This window comes from Hyla sarda, chromosome 2 (assembly GCF_029499605.1).
Source record: "Hyla sarda isolate aHylSar1 chromosome 2, aHylSar1.hap1, whole genome shotgun sequence".
NCBI lineage: Eukaryota > Metazoa > Chordata > Amphibia > Anura > Hylidae > Hyla > Hyla sarda.
In genome coordinates, this window is record NC_079190.1 from 252,057,859 (window position 1) to 252,075,668 (window position 17,810).

The window sequence follows — 17,810 nt, forward strand, 5'->3', positions numbered from 1 at the left end:
ATATGGCATCCTCGTGCTGCCAACACCTCCACACTGTGCCATTCAGTCACTATATGGTGTCCTCATGCTGCCAACACCTCCATTCTGTGTCATTCAGACACTATATGTGTCCTCATGCTTCAGCCTCATCCAAGCTGTGTTATTCAGCCACTATATGGTGTCCTCATGCTGCCAACACCTCCATTCTGTGTCATTGAGCCACTATATGGTGTGCTCATGCTTCAGCCTCATCCAAGCTGTGTCATTCAGCCACTATACGGTGTCCTCATGCTGCCAATACCTCCACACTGTGCCATTCAGCTGCTATATGGTGTCATTCAGGCAATATATGGGTTGCTGATGCCGCTGTGGGGCCTGGATCTGGTCATTTCAAATTTTCTCATAGGTAGCACCCGCTATCCAAAATCTTCAGTTTATATTTCTTAATTCATCTTTTAATCTTAGGGATTGTGAAGGCCTAGTGCCTACTCATGCTGCTGGCAACTCCGGGCTATGCCATTCATCCACTATATGGTGTCCTCATGCTGACAACATGTCCATGCTGTGTCATTCAGCCACTGTATGGTGTCCTCATGCTGCCAACATGTCCATGCTGTGTCATTAAGCCACTATATGATCTCCTCATGCTGACAACACCTCCATGCTGTGTCATTCTGCCACTATATGTGTCCTCATGCTTCAGCTTCATCCAAGCTGTGTCATTCAGCCACTATATGGTGTCCTCATGCTGCCAACACCTCCACACTGTGCCATTCAGCCACTATATGGTGTCCTCATGCTGCCAACACCTCCATTCTGTGTCATTCAGCCACTATATGGTGTCCTCATGCTTCGGCCTCATCCAAGCTGTGTCATTCAGCCACTAAATGGTGTCCTCATGCTGCCAACACCTCCACATTGTGCCATTCAGCCACTATATGGTGTCCTCATGCTGCCAACACCTCCATTCTTTGTCATTGAGCCACTATATGGTGTCCTCATGCTTCAGCCTCATCCAAGCTGTGTCATTCAGCCACTATATGGTGTCCTCATGCTGCCAACACCTCCACACTGTGCCATTCAGCCACTATATGGTGTCCTCATGCTGCAGACACCTCCATTCTGTGTCATTCAGCCACTATATGGTGTCCTCATGCTGCCAACACCTCCATTCTGTGTCATTGAGCCACTATATGGTGTCCTTATGCTTCAGCCTCATCCAAGCGGTTTTATTCAGCCACTATATCGTGTCCTCCACACTGTCATTCAGTCACTATATGGTCTCCTGACACTGATGCCACCACCAGGCTCTGTCATTGTGCTGCTGTGCGGCAATGATTCTGAAAGCGATGCCGGTAATCTGCATGTTATTCTGAATAACAGTATTATTTTAGTGACTCAGCACACTCCATATGCGTTTTAGAACACAGCAAAGTGTTCTATACCCCTATAGAGGCTGTATGTAGGCTAGAAATAGCCTTTTTTAATATAGATTCGCCGCGGAAAAATTTGGATTGGAACAAACTTTTCCGGAAAATTCGACGAATTGGCCGAATCGAATTTTTGAAACGTTCGCTCATCTCTATTTATAATCTTATAACCAATAAATCTGCATACCAATCTGCACCCGCTATCCAAAATCTTTTTCAAAAATTTCAAAAATTGTGTTTTTTTTGGAGGGATTGTGAAGCCCTGGTGTGTACTTGTGCATCAGCCAACTCCAGGCTTTGTCATTCAGGCAATATATGGGTTACTGATGCCGCTGTGGGGCCTGGGTCTGGTAATTTCAAATTTTCTCATAGGTAGCACCCGCTATCCAAAATCTTCGGTTTAAATTTCTTAATTCATCTTTTAATCTTAGGGATTGTGAAGGCCTAGTGCCTACTCATGCTGCTGGCAACTCCGGGCTGGGCCATTCATCCACTATATGGTCTCCTCATGCTGCCAACACCTACATGCTGTGTCATTCAGCCACTAAATGGTGTCCTCACGCTTCAGCCTCATCCAAGCTGTGTCATTCAGCCACTATATGGTGACCTCATGCTGCCAACATGTCCATGCTGTGTCATTAAGCCACTATATGGTCTCCTCATGCTGACAACACCTCCATGCTGTGTCATTCTGCCACTATATGGTGTCCTCATGCTTCCTCTGTGCTCTCTCCTGTCTGATAGGATTCCTTTGTTCTCCCCTATCTGATAGTCCTCTTTTGTGTTCTCTCCTGTGTGATAGCACTCCTCTGTGCTATCTCCTGTCTGATAGCACTCCTCTGTGCTCTTTCCTGTCTGATAGTACTCCTCTGTGCTCTCTCCTGTCTGATAGTACTCCTCTGTGCTCTCTCCTGTCTGATAGTAATGCTCTGTGCTCCCTTCTGTCTGATAGGACTCCTCTGTGCTCTCTCCTGTCTGATAGTACTCCTCTGTGTTCTCACCTGTCTGATAGTACAGGAGAGAGCACAGAGGAGTGCTATCCCACCCTAATTTGCTAGATGTTGTGCTTCAGCTTGGACAAAGCCATGATTTTATAAGCCATGATCCTTCGCCAGGCGGGCAAGTAGTGATGAGGGGAGTGACGTGGGAGGTAGTGTTGCAAGCATTCAGGCTCCTGAAGCACACACTGTTGAGGAACCTGAGGAGGACATCAGTGACGTGCAGACACAACTCGATGATGATGAAGCCGATCACACTTGGGAGTCGGGTGCAGAAGGTGCTTCATCATCATCAGGAGAAGTGGGTGGCAGGTTGCCCGTGAGGCAGCAGCTGAGCTAGTAAGGTGGTAGCATGTTTGGGAGTCAGCATGGTGGCAGCAGTGGGAAGTCTGGAGCCAAAAGTGCCCAGGGTAGACCACCTGCTTCACGGCAGCCTACCTTCCCAGGAAGTAGTGGAACAGGGGTCCCTGGAGTTAGCGGCATTAGCAGTCAGTCAATGTAGACTGTTGGGGGTAAAATCAGCTACTCTGCAGTGTGGCAGCTTTTCATCAAGTATCTGGAGGATTTTAGCATGGCCACATGCAATCTAAAAAATAAATGTAATCTTTTAAATTGTGAGGCCCTTTTGTCTCGACATTCTGTCACCATATGGTCTCCTCTTGCTGCTGCGACCTCCAGGCTTGGTAATTCTGCCACATTTTGGTCTCCTCATGCTGTGCCAGGCTGTGCCATTGTGCCGCCATGCGGTCTCCTCATGCTGCTGGCACATTACATAAGCATTTTTATGTTAATCTATTTAAAATCTTCAATTTCAATTTTAAAATATATATTTCATCTTTTCAATTATAAGGCCCTATGGTCTCCTCATGCTGCTGGCACATTACATAAAATGTTTTTTGTTAACCTATTTAAAATCTTCAATTTAAATTATAAAATATATCTTTATTTTTTTCAATTGTGAGGCCCTATGGTCTCCTCTTGCTGCTGCCAACTCCAGACTTGGTCATTCTGACACTTTATAGTCTCCTTATGCTCCTGCCACCTCCAGGCTGTGTCATTGCGTCACCATGGGGTCTCCTCATGCTGCCGGCACATTACATACATTTTTTTAATAATAAATAATTTTAATTAATTTTAATTAATAATTTTAATTAAAATGCCCCTCCAGCATATCATATGTGCAGGGCACGGCAGTGTCATGCTGCTCTTCTCATGGTTTGCCATGGCAAACAAAGTTAGACAGGGAAGGAACTGATAAAAATCATTCATCAAGAAATCGAATCATGGCTTACTCCACGAAAACTGGAAATGGGAACCATGGTGACCGACAACGGGAAGAACATGTTGTCTGTGCTACTTCAAGGAAGCCTGAGCCATGCGCCTTGTATGGCACACGTGTTCAATCTGGTTGTCAAGTGATTCTTTAAGTGTTACCCCCATCTGCAAGACATCCTATTAATGGGAAGAAAACTATACATGCACTTCATCCACTCGTACACCGCAAAGCACACCCTCCTTAAGCTGCAGCGGCAGAACAGCATCCTCCAACATAATATGATTTGCAACGTTTCCACACGTTGGAATTCCACCCTGCATATGTTGGACCAACTTTACAAACAGAGAAAACCCATCACTGATTGGTAGCTGGTAGCGGAGGCAGGTGGTGGATCCTCTGTGCCAGAAAGCTGATGACGTGGGCCGTGCGGGAACAGACCAGGGGAACGGAGTCTAAGGGATTACTGGTTTTCACCAGAGCCTGCCGCAAAGCGGGATGGACTTGCTGCGGCAGGTAACCCCCAGGTCGTTCCACCCAGTAGCGACTCAACCTCTCTGGCAGCTGAGATAGGCACGGTACAGAAGGGTCAGGCAGTGGCGAGGTCCGAAGTAGCAAAAGGTCAGGGCAGGCGGCAACGGTTCTCAGGCGGTAGCCAATAGCAACGGGTTCAGCAACAGGCAGGGAATACACAAAAAACGCTTTCTCTTGGGCACTATGGCAACAAAGATCCGGCAAGGGCAGGAAGGGGCTGGACAGCTAAATAGTGGCCCTTAATTAACAATTTGGGCCAGGCACCAATCATTGGTGTGCTGGCCCTTTAAACTTAAGAAGCCCGGCGCGCGCACGCCCTAGAGAGCGGGACCGCACGCGCAGGGACAGGGCAGCGCCGGAGGGAGGCGCTGCAAGTACGGGAGCGTGGTAAGGGGTATGGGATGCGGTGCGTGCGGGAGTGTCTCACCACGCGAACTGCATCCCCACCAGACGGGGAGACAGCGGTGCGCTCCCGGTCAGCACATCTGACCGGGGCAACCGCAGCGGGAAAAGGCTGTGAGCGCTCCGTTCCCAGAGCACGGACCGGAGCGCTCAGCCTTACAGGGACTCCCCTGTCTAACTTCAATGTCAACCAGTGGCAGCTCATACATGACACCTGGCGTTTGCTCAGGCCCTTTGAGGAAGCCATATTATTAGTCAGTCGCCAAGACTACGGGATGAACTACATCATTCCACTGCTTCATATTGTACAACACGTGTAGGAAACGATGACTGGTCAGGGCACTGGAGACGTGGCGCCTACATCTCGAGGCCCCATGAGCCCTGTGGGGGCCGAACTGGAGGAGGAGGGGGACAGTGGAGCACAGGCAAGGTTTTGCGAAAATGGGTGGTTTTTATAGTCATCTGAAAAGAGAGGAGGAGCAGGAGCAGGCTGTGGAGCTACAGGGTGATGAGGAAGACGAGACAGAGGACCCAGACAAACCGTTGCCATGTGGTCTCCTCATGCTGCTCGCACATTAATTAAAATGTTTTATGTTAATCTATTTTAATTCTTCTTCTGTTATATTGGGTTTTGTGGTCATACAGTATTAGTTCAATGTAAACGCTTCGAGCACCTGGGACATTAAACTTGTGAAACTAATCAAAATCTTAATTTTAAATAAAAAAATAATCGATGTCATCTTTTCAAGACTGACACCCTATGGTTGTCGACATCATACATTACTTATGGAATTACCACAAGAATCCAATGAAACAGGTTGGAGCGATAACAATGAACTATAACTGATTAAATTAAACATTCACACTTTCACAGTCAGGGGGGCGCTGAGAGGCAGGGGCTGGAACAGGTGGTAGTGTTAAGGTTGGCTGCTGGTTAGGCCTTGAAATGTGAGTGACTGCCACTGTTCAAATTAGTATACTGCGTGTCGACACAAGAAATAAACACCAGACAAAAAGTTGGTATAAATCTCCTTCTCAGCAGAAGTTTAGCTCACACTGGCTAAGGAGCTGTCCCAAGGAGTTCTGTTTATTATACAGGAATACATTTTTTTTACAGTTGACAAAAAGGGGAGGTTAGTCATCACATCAAAATCATCGTGTTATATTTTGATTGGTTGTTTAAGTATGTGCATCTGTATAATACGTAAACTTTACTTCTAAGCACCCAGTCGCTTCTCAATCATAGGTCACCTTGCTGCAACCCCCCTATTCCAACAGAAAACTCCAGATGTATCCGTCACTCTGCACAGTCTGCACATATTTCTCAGATGTTTTGTCTCCAACTTTTTTATCTTGCGCCTTTGGGCGTCGTCCCAAGGTCTTCATCTAAATTACAGGCAAATAGCAAGCTGATATGTCTCATAAGGATAATAATATTTTTCTTCAGCACTTGATTAACATTAGCATATATATCTATTTTTAAGATATATATATTGATCAGTAATCAAAATCATAATGGTCATCCTTATCAGTAGCTCGCCTGGCTGAGGACCGCCAGCTCGATTTTAAGACACAAGTACAAGCTTTTTCACTGCAGCCACTTCTAGCTTTATGCGCCCAATTATCCAACGGCACAGAAGTTAAATGTGCTCCTGTCCAAGTTGCTGGTACTGCAGTCCCTCCCTTTTCAAGTGGACACTCAGAGCATGGGGGTGCGCTGAGAGGCAGGGGCTAGGATAGGCCTTGCGGCGGCCCATCACCTCAATTTTAAGATACAACTAGGAGCTTTTCCATAGTTTACAATGCAGCAATCATACACTATTGGAGCTGGAATTACCGCGGCTGCTTGCATCAGACTTGCCCTCCAATGGGTCCTCAATAGAGGTGAGCGAATCAAATTGGACAAATCAAATTTTAAAAAATTCACTCTTCTCTAGTCGTTGTCATTTATTACCTCTGGAATTACCACAAGAATCCAATGAAACAGGTTGGAGCAATAACAATGAACCATAAGTGATTAAATGAAACATTCGCAGTTCCACACAGAGTAAGCCAGTCGAGGCGGGGGGCACTGAAAGGCCGGGGCTGGACCGCCATCTCGATGCTCACCAGAATGGGTCCTCAAAAAAGGATTTAAATTTTTTTTAAATAAATTAAAATTGAATAAAATAAAAATTACATAAAAATATCTCTTTAATCTCTTCAATTGTGATGCTATATGGTCTCCTGACCCTGCTGCCACATCCAGACGCTCTGCGTCAGTGATACTAATAGTGATGCCTCTAATCTGCATGTTATACTGAATAACAGTATTATTTCACTAACCTAGCACACTCCCTATGCATGTTACAGCAAGGCAAAGTGTTCTACACCACTACTGAGGCTCTCTGTAGGCCAGAAATAGTCGTTTTTAATAGTGATTCGCTGCAAATAAATTCAAACCAAAACAAATTTTTTGCGAAAATTTGGAGAATTGGCTGAATCGAATTTTTCCAAAAATTCGCTCTTCTCTAGATGTGAGGACAGGATGTGAGGTTGGGATATGAGCTGGGGATATAAGGTCAGAATGTGAGGTCGGGATGTGAGGACAAAAGGTTCCTTCTTTGTTGCTTTTCCTCCCCCACAAGGATTAGGTAGGAAAAAATAGGCAGCACCGGGTACTAATAATAAATAAAACATGAATAAAGTTATTTTACAAATATATATATGTATCACCATCCTCAACATGCAGTTGTTACGGAGCTGGATGTGGATCCTCTAACCTGTGTGGCGGATGACTCGGACGGTATCAGGGAGCGGAGTCTAAGGTGCCGCTGGTCTTCACCAGAGCCTGCCGCAAGGCAGGATGGGCTTACTGCAGCAGGCAACACCCAGGTCGCTACCCCCGACACGGCTTGACCCCATAGGTAGCTGGGCAAGGCGAGGTACCAAAGGATAAGGCAGTAGCGTAGTCAAACGTAGCAGAAGGTCAAGGCAGGTGGCAAAGGTGCAAAGTCAAATAACGTAGCGGGAAGATCTGGATACTTGGGTAAGACAAACTGGCAATATGGGATGCTTAATCTCAGGCTAGGGGCACTGAAGATCCGGCAGGGAAGTGTAGGAGGTGCAGGGACTTTATAATGTAGTGTCAGGTGCAACAACTAATTATGGGCGCACTGGCCTTTTAAACTTCAGAGCTCCTGCGAGTGCGCGCGATGCGAATCCCAGCCCGCTGGCAGACGGGGGCACAGGGACACCGCGCTCACGGCCGGAGCTTGCAGCCGGAGCGCCGAGTGTAACAGTACCCCCCCCCCCTTTGGTCTCCCCCTCCTCTTGTGGTTCAGAAATTTTTTGAGAAGGTCCTTATCCAAGATATTGTGACGTGGTTACCAAGTCCTCTCCTTCGGACCGACTCACACCCCAAACCACAAGAAAGAAATGTTTTCCTCTGACCAGCTTGGAGTCTAAGATTTCCTTAACAGCAAAAACATCAGAGGTACCAGAGATGGAGGAAGGCGAGATGTCCTTTTGAGAAAAACTATTGTAGATGACAGACTTCAAGAGGGAGAAATGGAAGGAATTCGGGATCCAGAGAGAGGAGGGCAGAGGGAGGGAATAAGCCACGGGATTAAGTAGTTTTTTGACTTTATAGGGACCCAAAAAGCTTGGACCCAGTTTGGAGGAAACCTTAAAGTGGATATTTTGGAGGATAACCACACTTTCTTCCCCAGGAGAGAACTTGGGAGGAGGGCGTCTTTTCCTATCCGCTTGCGACTTCATACGGTTCCTTGCATGAAGAAGGGAGTGACGAGTCTTCTGCCAGATGGAGGCAAAATTCCACACCAGTTCGTCAGCCATAGGTACTCCGAAAGAAGAAGAAGACAAGGGAAGAGGAGGACGAGGATGAAGTCCATAGACCACAAAGAAGGGTGAAGTCCCAGTGGATTCTGAATCCCTATGGTTGTAAGAAAATTCGGCCCAGGGTAGTAAATCGGACCAGTCGTCTTGGCGGGCAGAGACAAAATGGTGAAGATAGTCCCCCAGGACCTCTTTCACCCTTTCGTTTTGACCATTGGATTGAGGGTGGTAAGCCGAGGAGAAGTCCAATTTAAGTTAGAGACGAGAGCAGAGGGCCCTCCAGAACTTGGAGATGAACTGGACTCCCCGGTCGGAGACAATATGAGTAGGCAATCCATGTAGACGGAAGATATGACCAAGGAATAGCTTAGCAAGCTGTGTTGCAGATGGTAAACCTGGCAAGGGCACAAAATGATCCATTTTAGAAAATCGGTCCTCAACAACCCAGATGACCATATTGCCACCAGAAGATGGAAGGTCAGTAATAAAGGCTATTGCTGTGTCGGTCCAGGGCAGCTTAGGAACTGGCAAAGGATGTTGTAGATCAGCAGGCTTGGCACGAGGGGACTTGTTCCGGGCACAGACTTAACAGGAACAAACAATGTCAATGACATCTTGTTTTAGAGTTGGCTACCAATACTGTCGGGAGATGAGTTGCAAGGACTTACGAACACCGGCATGACCGGCCAACAGAGAGGAATGACCCCATTTCAAGACTGGAAGTCTTAGGCAGGTAGAAATGTAGGTCTTCGCAGGAGGCAGGTGCTGAAGAGTTGCTGGTGCTCCGGAAATGAGACGATCAGGAGGAACAATACGTTGAGGGTGAGATTCTTTTTTTTTTTTTCAAAGTTTATTGAAAAATTTTCAAAAGTACAAGTAACTTCAAGGATATATGATGTATCATGACAGATAAGGCATGTGAGGCAAATATTCAGAATACAATTCAGAAACAGAAAACATGAAACAAGTCATGAAATGGCTTAATGATCTAAGCTCGGTTGAGTCCCGGATTGCAAGGCTGGATCAGAAAATTGAACAAAGGGCATAGTCCCTCCACAAAGAGGGTGAGATTCTTTGTCTTGTACTTCAGAAGATCTAGATAGTGTGTCAGCCCGAAGATTCTTCTCTGCTGGACGGAAGTGAATAAAAAAGTCAAATCTGGAGAAGAACAGAGACCAGCGAGCCTGTTGAGGCTTGAGATGATGGGCAGTCTGTAGATATAGCAAGTTCTTGTGGTCAGTATAAATAGTAAGTGGATGTACAGAGCCCTCCAAGAGATGACACCATTCTTCCAAGGCCAACTTAATAGCCAAGAGCTCACGATCTCCAACTGTATAATTTCTCTCCGCAGGAGAGAAAGTCTTAGAGAAGAAACCGCAGGTTACAGTTCTTCCTTTGGAGGATTTTTGTGTCAAAACTGCACCTGCAACAACTGAAGAAGCATCCACTTCCAAAATAAATATCTTGCCTGGATCTGATCTTGATAATACAGGAGCAGAAGCGAAGGCGGATTTTAACTGTTTGAACGCTTCTTCTGCCTCAGGAGTCCAGACCTTCAGATTAGCAGTTTTCTTGGTAAGAGAGACGATGGGGGGCAACTAAGGTGGAGTAGTGTGTAATAAATTGCCGATAATAATTGACAAAGCCAAGGAATAGAGATGTCGTGAATTGTTCGCCGGCGAACAGTTCCCGGCGAACTTAGCATGTTCGCGTTCGCATGGCCGGGCGAACATATGTGAAGTTTGATTTGCCCCCTATACTTTAACATTGCGGTAAATTTTGACCCTGTGAGTCAGATTCAGCAGACACATTACAGCCAATCAGCAGCAGTCCCTCCCTTCCAGACCCTCCTACCTCCTGCACGGATGCCATTTCACCTTCATTCGGCATGCTGCAGGCTTAGAAAGTGGAGGGACAGAGAAGCTGCTCTTGCTGTAATAGGGAAAGCGATAGCTAGGTTGCTGCTAGGTGGTATATTCAGGGTCCACTTTACTCCTAAAGAACTAGTCTAACATCTGCTTTAAGGAGAGCACCCAAAAAAGGGCTCAAATATCAGTCGGTGTGTCTTGCAACAGCTGGAGGCACCCTGGTTTGGAGGGGACCGATGGTTAAAAGGGTTACTCCAGTGTAAAACTTAAGTTCCTTCAAGCAACTAACTACAGTATTAAAAGGGCTATAAGTTCAGTCCATGTGTCTTGCAACAGCTGGAGACACCCTGGTTGGGGACCTCTGCTTAAAAGGGGAACTCCGCTGGCAACCTTTTTTGCTCATTGTCACACTAGTGCAAATCACATTTGGTGTGACAGTTGTTCAAATAAAAAAAAATACCTTTTTTGGCTGTGAAATAAAACCAGTGCTGCCTAAAGGGGGGCTCTAACTATGTGCTGCCTAATATGGGGGAATCTATGAGCTGCCTAAAGGGGAGATCTAAATAGGTGCTGCCTAAAGGGGGCTCTATATGCTGCCTAATGGGAGGCCCTAACTATGTGCTGCCTAATATGTGGGAATATATGTGCTGCCTAAAGGGGGGCTCTAACTATGTGCTGCCTAACATGGGGGAATATATGTGCTACCTAAAGAGGGATCTAACTATGTGATGCCTAAAGGGGGATCTAACTATGTGCTGCCTAAAGGGGGCTCTATGTGCTGCCTAAAGGGAGGCTCTACCTATGTGCTGCCTAAAGGGGGGCTCTAACTATGTGCTTCCTAATATGGGGGAATCTATGTGCTGCCTAAAGGGGGGATCTAAGTATGTGATGCCTAAAGGGAGGCTCTATGTGCTGCCTAAAGGGGGCTAAAGCACGCTATTCCAAAGAATTTAGGAATAATACCAGACTCTGCATCGACTATTTAATTTTCCATGGGAGTTTTGCCATGGATCCCTCTCCAGCACGCCACAGTCCAGGTATTAGTCCCCTTGAAATTACTTTTAAATCACTATTGTGGCCAGAAAGAGACCCTGTGGGTTTTAAAATTCGCCTGCCCGTTGAAGTCAATGGCGATTCGCCCGGTTCGCCAGTTTGCGAACATTTGCGGAAGTCCGCGTTCGCGAACCGAAAATGTTATGTTCGCGACATCACTACCAAGGAAGCGTTGAATCGCTTTCAAGCCAGAAGGTCGAGGCCAGTCCATTACATGCGGACAACTTGTTAGGATCTATTTGTAGACTTTGACTGGTAACAATATACCCAGAAATGGAAGGCTGGTCTTTTCAAAAGTACATTTTTCAAGTTTTGCATACAGATGATTGTCTCAGAGACGCTGTAAAACTTGGCAGAGGTGAGAACGATGAGTGTGGAGATTGGGCGAGAAGATGAGAATGTCATCCAAATAGACAACAACACAGGAGTATAGGAGGACACGAAAAATGTCATTGATAAACTCCTGGAAGACTGCTGGAACATTACAGAGTCCAAATGGCATCAACAGAAACTCGAAATGTCCGTCAAGTGTATTAAATGCAGTCTTCCACTCGTCCCCTTCTCGTATACAAATCAAATTATAGGCCCCACGAAGGTCTAGTTTAGAGAAGATCCTGGCACCCCGCAGACGATCAAATAATTCAGAGATTAAAGGAAGGGGGTAGCGGTTCTTTATTGTAATTTTATTATTGTAATTTTTATTTAAGACCCGTCTTTCTTTTCCATGAAGAAGAACCCGGCTCCAGCAGGGGAAGAGGACTTCCTGATGAAACCCTTCTGAAGATTCTCCTGGATGTAATTAGACATAGTCTAAGTTTCAGGGACCGACGAAGGGTAGATTCTGCCCCAGGGAGGTGTGGAGCCTGGCAGTAAGTCAATAGGACAGTCATAGAGACAATGTGGTGGTTGGACTTCAGCTTGTTTTTTACTGAAGACATCAGCAAAGTCCTGAAGGAACGAAGGCAAAATGGGCAGAGGACAAGAACATGATTCCAACTTAGCCAAATGTATTTGAATACAGTGGTTGATGCAATGCGGTCCCCAAAAAAGAACTTCTCCAGTTTTCCAATCCAACTGCGGGGCATGGAGTCGCAACCATGGTAGGCCAATCAGGAGAGGAGAAGTACAATGAGGAAGTACATAAAAAGTCAATTTTGCCTTATGCAACCTGCATAGACAACAGTTCAGTGTGGTATAGTACAGTATAGTATAGTATAGTACAGTACAGTACAGTCTTTCTCTATTGACTGTAGAGATATACAAGGGCTTTAACAGGCGAGATACAGGAAGATGATACCTATGTACTAGGGAGCCATCAATAAAATTTCCTGAACCAGAGTCTAAGAAGGCAAGAACAGAGACAATCTCTTTGGAGGGTAGAAAAAGCTGGACCGTCAAATTTAATCATGGAGAGGTGGTCTTCACACCTAGGGAGGCCTCTCCCACAAACCCTAGGTGTGAGCGTTTCCCTGTGGCTGTGGACATATAGGACAATCTTTTAGGAAGTGATCCGCACTGACACAGTAAAGGCATAGATTCTCAGTTCGTCGGTGAGTTCTTTCCTGCAGGGTCAGGCAAGACCGATCCACCTGCATAGCCTCCACTGCAAGGTAGGCAACGTAGAAGATTGTGGTGGTTGCTGGAAGACAGGTGCCAGACAAGGAAAGCGTTGAGGTCGTGCAGACTCCCTTTCTTGGCGAAGTTCCTCACGTCGCTCAGAGAAACGAATATCAATCCGGGATGCCAAGTGTATAAGTTCATTCAAGTTAGATGGCAATTCCCGGGCAGCAAGGGCATCCTTGATATGACTAGATGGTCCTCTTTTGAAGGTGGCGCAAAGAGCTTCATTGTTCCATGATAACTCTGATGCCAGAGTACAAAACTGAATGGCATACTCGCCCACAGAGGAGTTGCCCTGTGAAAGATTCCGCAATGCCGTTTCAGTGGAGGAGGCTCGGGCTGGTTCCTCAAAGACACCTCGAAATTCTGTCAGGAAAGCCTGGAGATTGGTTGTGAGAACATCACTGTGATCCTAAAGCGGAGTGGCCCAGGCCAAAGCCCTTCCAGTTAAGAGACTGATAACGAAGGCCACCTTTGCTCGTTCCGTAGGGAACTGTTTCGCCATGAGTTCAATGTGCATGGAGCACTGCATCACGAAACCATGACGGGACTTGGGATCCCCCTCATATTTCTCAGGAAGAGACAAGCAGAGTTTTATTCCGGAGGAGACTGCAGCAACAATAACGTAGCGGGAAGGTCATGATACATGGGTAAGGCAAACAGGCAATATGGAATGCTTAATCTCAAGCTAGGGGCACTGAAGATCCTGCAGGGTTGTGTGGGACGTGCAGGGACTTTATAATGTAGTGTCAGGTGCAACAACTAATTATTGGCACACTGACACTTTAATTTTCAAAGCTCCGGAGACGCACGAGCCAGAGGGAGCTGAGACACAGAGGAGAAGGCGGCAGCGGAGCGTGGTGAGTGACGAGCTGGGATTCGCATGTGGGGGCGTCCCGCGATGCGAATCCCAGCCCCGAAGGCAGACGGGGACACAGGGACATCGCGCTCCTGGCCATAGCGCAGAGTGTAATAGCAGTTGTACATATTCTCACTATGTACCTTATTTTGCATGTGTCTGGCCTTAGAAGGTAGACTTTATAATTAGAGCTAGAGTCCTCAAAGAGTAAGTTATCTTTGCTGAACAGAGTTTGATTCTGTGGACTGGTTGAGATAGTTTTTTTTTCCCCAGCTTAGTCATAACCGAAGATTTTAGAAGGAACAATGCATCCAGATTACCACTAGCACCTGTAGAAGTGCATGGATGATGTAGTGTGGTCTTAATGTAGCAGGACAGGAAAGATTAATCCCGTGCATTTTAGGACAAATAAAACCTGATTTTATTTAAGGTTAGACATGTAGCACAAATCATACATAGGATCTAATTACAAGACGTTTTAGGCCAGGTTGGCCCTTAGTCATGGCTTACTTACTTCCTGCAAAATCCAAATGTACCTGAATTTGCCACCACTAGCCCATAACTTGTGAAGATGCCTGGTTGAGGTAAAACATGTTAGAGGGTATTTTGTCAATTTTTTTACATTTGCTGTCTAACAGGCCCTCATGGTATGGTGGTGGGGGAGACTAGAGCTACCACTTACTCACTTTTAGGTTCCTGCTATTATTTGTAAATGGTGACATAAACTAACTCTTGTATTGCAGTTAAATGAGATATCCTAGGATCAGCAGTTTTTTTTTATAGAACTCATACTAAAGTAGTAGTTTTTGAGACAAGCTGAGACATCGTTGATTTTACTTCACTTGATTTAATTACATGTGTATGGCCAGGATAAGAGGAAGAGGCTCATAGTCTTACCTGGATCAGTGTGAATTGGCATTGTTGTTGTGGGGGAAAAACTTTAAAAAAAAATGTTTTTTTAGAAAGTGAACAGAGAGTCATAGAGAAAAACTAGGTTTCGAGAACTAAAGGCATTACCTGTTAAGATGATGGAAGAAGCAAGACTACACGGTTAAGATGAGAAGCTTACACTCTGCACTTTAGTCGTACAAAAGGAATTGTCGTTCTGTAAAATGTTACTGCATAATTATGAGCAGTTAGGAATTTTACCCAGGAAACTAAAAGAAACTGTATAAAATATTCTTTAAGAGATAAAAACATGGAATGCATTCCTTACGGCTTACATTTGACTCATAATTATGATATCCCTTTAAACACAATTCCTCTTTCCATCAAACTCCTCTCTTTTCTTTTACTTGCTTTTCCCTTACTTTTCTTCACATAAAAAGTCATTGCAGCTGAGGCCAGAAATCTGCATTTAAATGGGGATATTTAAAGGATAAGCGCGTGTGCATGTTAGGGAGGGGGGAGGAAGAGCTATTTCAGAAGTCATAAGAATTAGGAGAAAACACAGTCGCAAAGAATCTGGCTCGTGTATTTCTTGTCCCTTTTGTTCTTCACCTCTACTTCGTTTTATGTTTTATGGTACATACAAGTCACAATTGGATTTATTATGTATTATATATGAATATATCAAATTGTATGATCACAGATTATGTAGGATAACTAGATAGCTTTTAATTGTGATACTGTTCATAGTTGTAGAGTGCCCTGTCCTTGGAGTTGCACATTGGACCAAATATCTTAAAAAAAAGGTCAAGGGCCCCTTCAACACATATAGAACATCAGTATTGAACACTCATTGATGTAAAAACTATGAACCCACATAGAAATGTTGGACTGCTACAAAACTGGGAATGCAGCCTTGTCTCAGGCAGATATGTAAATCTTCACAGGTGTGGTCCGATTATATACTGGGTCTTGCCACAAGAGGGTGTAACAGTGCTTTCCCTTCTATCCTATAAAAAGGTCTCTCAGAGGCTACTTTTGGGTAGTGTGCCTCATGGTGAGAGATCATTGTCTGCTAGACATGCCTCTGCATCACACTTAAAGTCATTAAGCCCACCTGAAGGACTTTGAGAAATGGGTGCATCAATGGACTGAGATAATCAGGATGATCATTTAACCAATGATAGAGACACTAACAGCTCAGCGATGTGTGCAGGACACCCTGCAGCCACATGCATTGCCTCTCATTGGAGCACTTTCAACTGACAATTTTCAGAAGAATAAAGCACACTCACACAGCAAGTGTTTCCTTGGAATTACAACACTACCTTGACCTGTCCAGTCACCAAATTTATTGCCAATTGAACATTTATGGCAAGCCAGCTTTCTCAACAAACAGATATGTAGGATCTACATGCCCAGCTTCTAGGGACAAATGTTCCACTGCATGTCATACAGAAACTGTGTCTCCATGCCAAACTATAGCTTATCTTGCATCCTGGCAGGGTACTAGAGCTTTCCAACAGGGTACTAGAGCTTCCGTTCAATTGTATATTTGTACACAATAAACATATACTTACATCATCATTACATTCAAACAAATAAAGATTTATTAAATTCCAACCACTCCATCAACTCCATTTTTGTGTCTTACTTTGTTGTCAATAAGTGTAAATAGATATATTATAACAATTGAAAATATTTTTATAATTTGTTACTTTATAAAAAAAAATATAGCTCAGTACAATCTGTCATTGTATAACATTGGGGAGGGGGGGGGGGTCTGGTACTGATTTTGCATTTGGACCAAGGACCTTAAAGTTATGCCTCTGCCCATGACAGTGCTTGAAAGGTTTATAGCCGAAGGCTTTTAGACCTACAAAACACCCTTGAGCTGCATTTCTATTTCACCTTGACAGACACAACTAAAGCTATGTATCTCATGTGCAAAACTATATATATTGCATATTTGTATATATTTTTTATATAATTATATTGTAAAAGTGAATCACATGGCTACATTGTCATGCCAACTTGGCATAGTTAAAGTTCACATACTTGCGAAGCAACATTTCTCATACTTAAATTGTCCTAGTTCCTTAAAAGCAGTGAGAAAAGGGATAAATATTTTGGTACATGTGCTTGAAGCCCATCTTTAGGAAGTTTTAAGGAAATAAATGATGGAATGTTAGACATGGCTTTCTTGACAGAACAGAGTTATAGCATGGTAGCGCAGGCTGTTTCTAAGTGGCATTGTGCGGCTGTCTTTGTGTTCTACTTACCAACTCTGACTCATCTTAGAACAGCTGCTTAGGAAGAGAAAATCAAGGGAGCAATATAAACAGGAGAAATTACACAAACCAATTACAGAGAGATTAGTGCTGAGTGAACCATTTTGACAAGCTCGGAATTCATAAAAAAATATTACCATTTTGTGGTTCATAAATAAACCCATTGACCAAACCAAGGTGCAGCCAAGGATTTGGATGACATGATTCAAGGTTAATGAAATGCTGGTAAATAACAGTATTATAAAGTGAGCAAACGTGCGGAGGGCCAATAAGGAAACCATTTATAATCAAACAGAAGTAGGTAATAGCCTGGAAAAGTTGGAAAACCTGAATACTGTAGTGTAGAGGCTTTGGGAATTCTCCTGGTTTGTATTGTTTTTAGGTATTTTTTTATGTTGTGTAATCTCATTCACAGCCTTTTACTCTTGAGCACTTCCTGAATTAAAGAGGTATTCCAACTTAAATTAACTTGTGCCTTATCCACATAAAAGGTGATAAGTGTGGGATTGGAGGGTAGTTCATTTGACTTAAATGAAGCTGTAGCAAGCATGGCAACTTGCCAGTCCAGGGGCATCATTCTGGACAAAATGTGGTTCTTAGCAGTCCAACCCCCGCCATCTCAAACTTATTCCATACTCCCTATTTTTTTGGCATCACCGAAAATAGAAAGGCCGGAAAGGGAATGAAAATCTAGAAAAATCCAGGCCCGAAAACAGACTTTACTAAAGTCATTAGCAGCTTTCATCTGGGGGGGGGGGGGGAGGGTTAACTATTCTTG

At 44.6% G+C, this 17,810-nt stretch overlaps 1 protein-coding gene across 1 annotated transcript in view; it reads right to left on the minus strand.

The window, feature by feature from the left end:
- The window catches only part of LOC130355994 (uncharacterized), a 31,309-nt gene extending 14,171 nt beyond the window's left edge, over positions 1 to 17,138 (minus strand). The window contains exon 1 of the mRNA XM_056556964.1: positions 17,024 to 17,138. The gene's annotated coding sequence lies outside the window, so the exon portion shown is untranslated. The remainder of the gene's footprint in view (positions 1 to 17,023) is intronic.
- Positions 17,139 to 17,810: the final 672 nt, after the last annotated feature.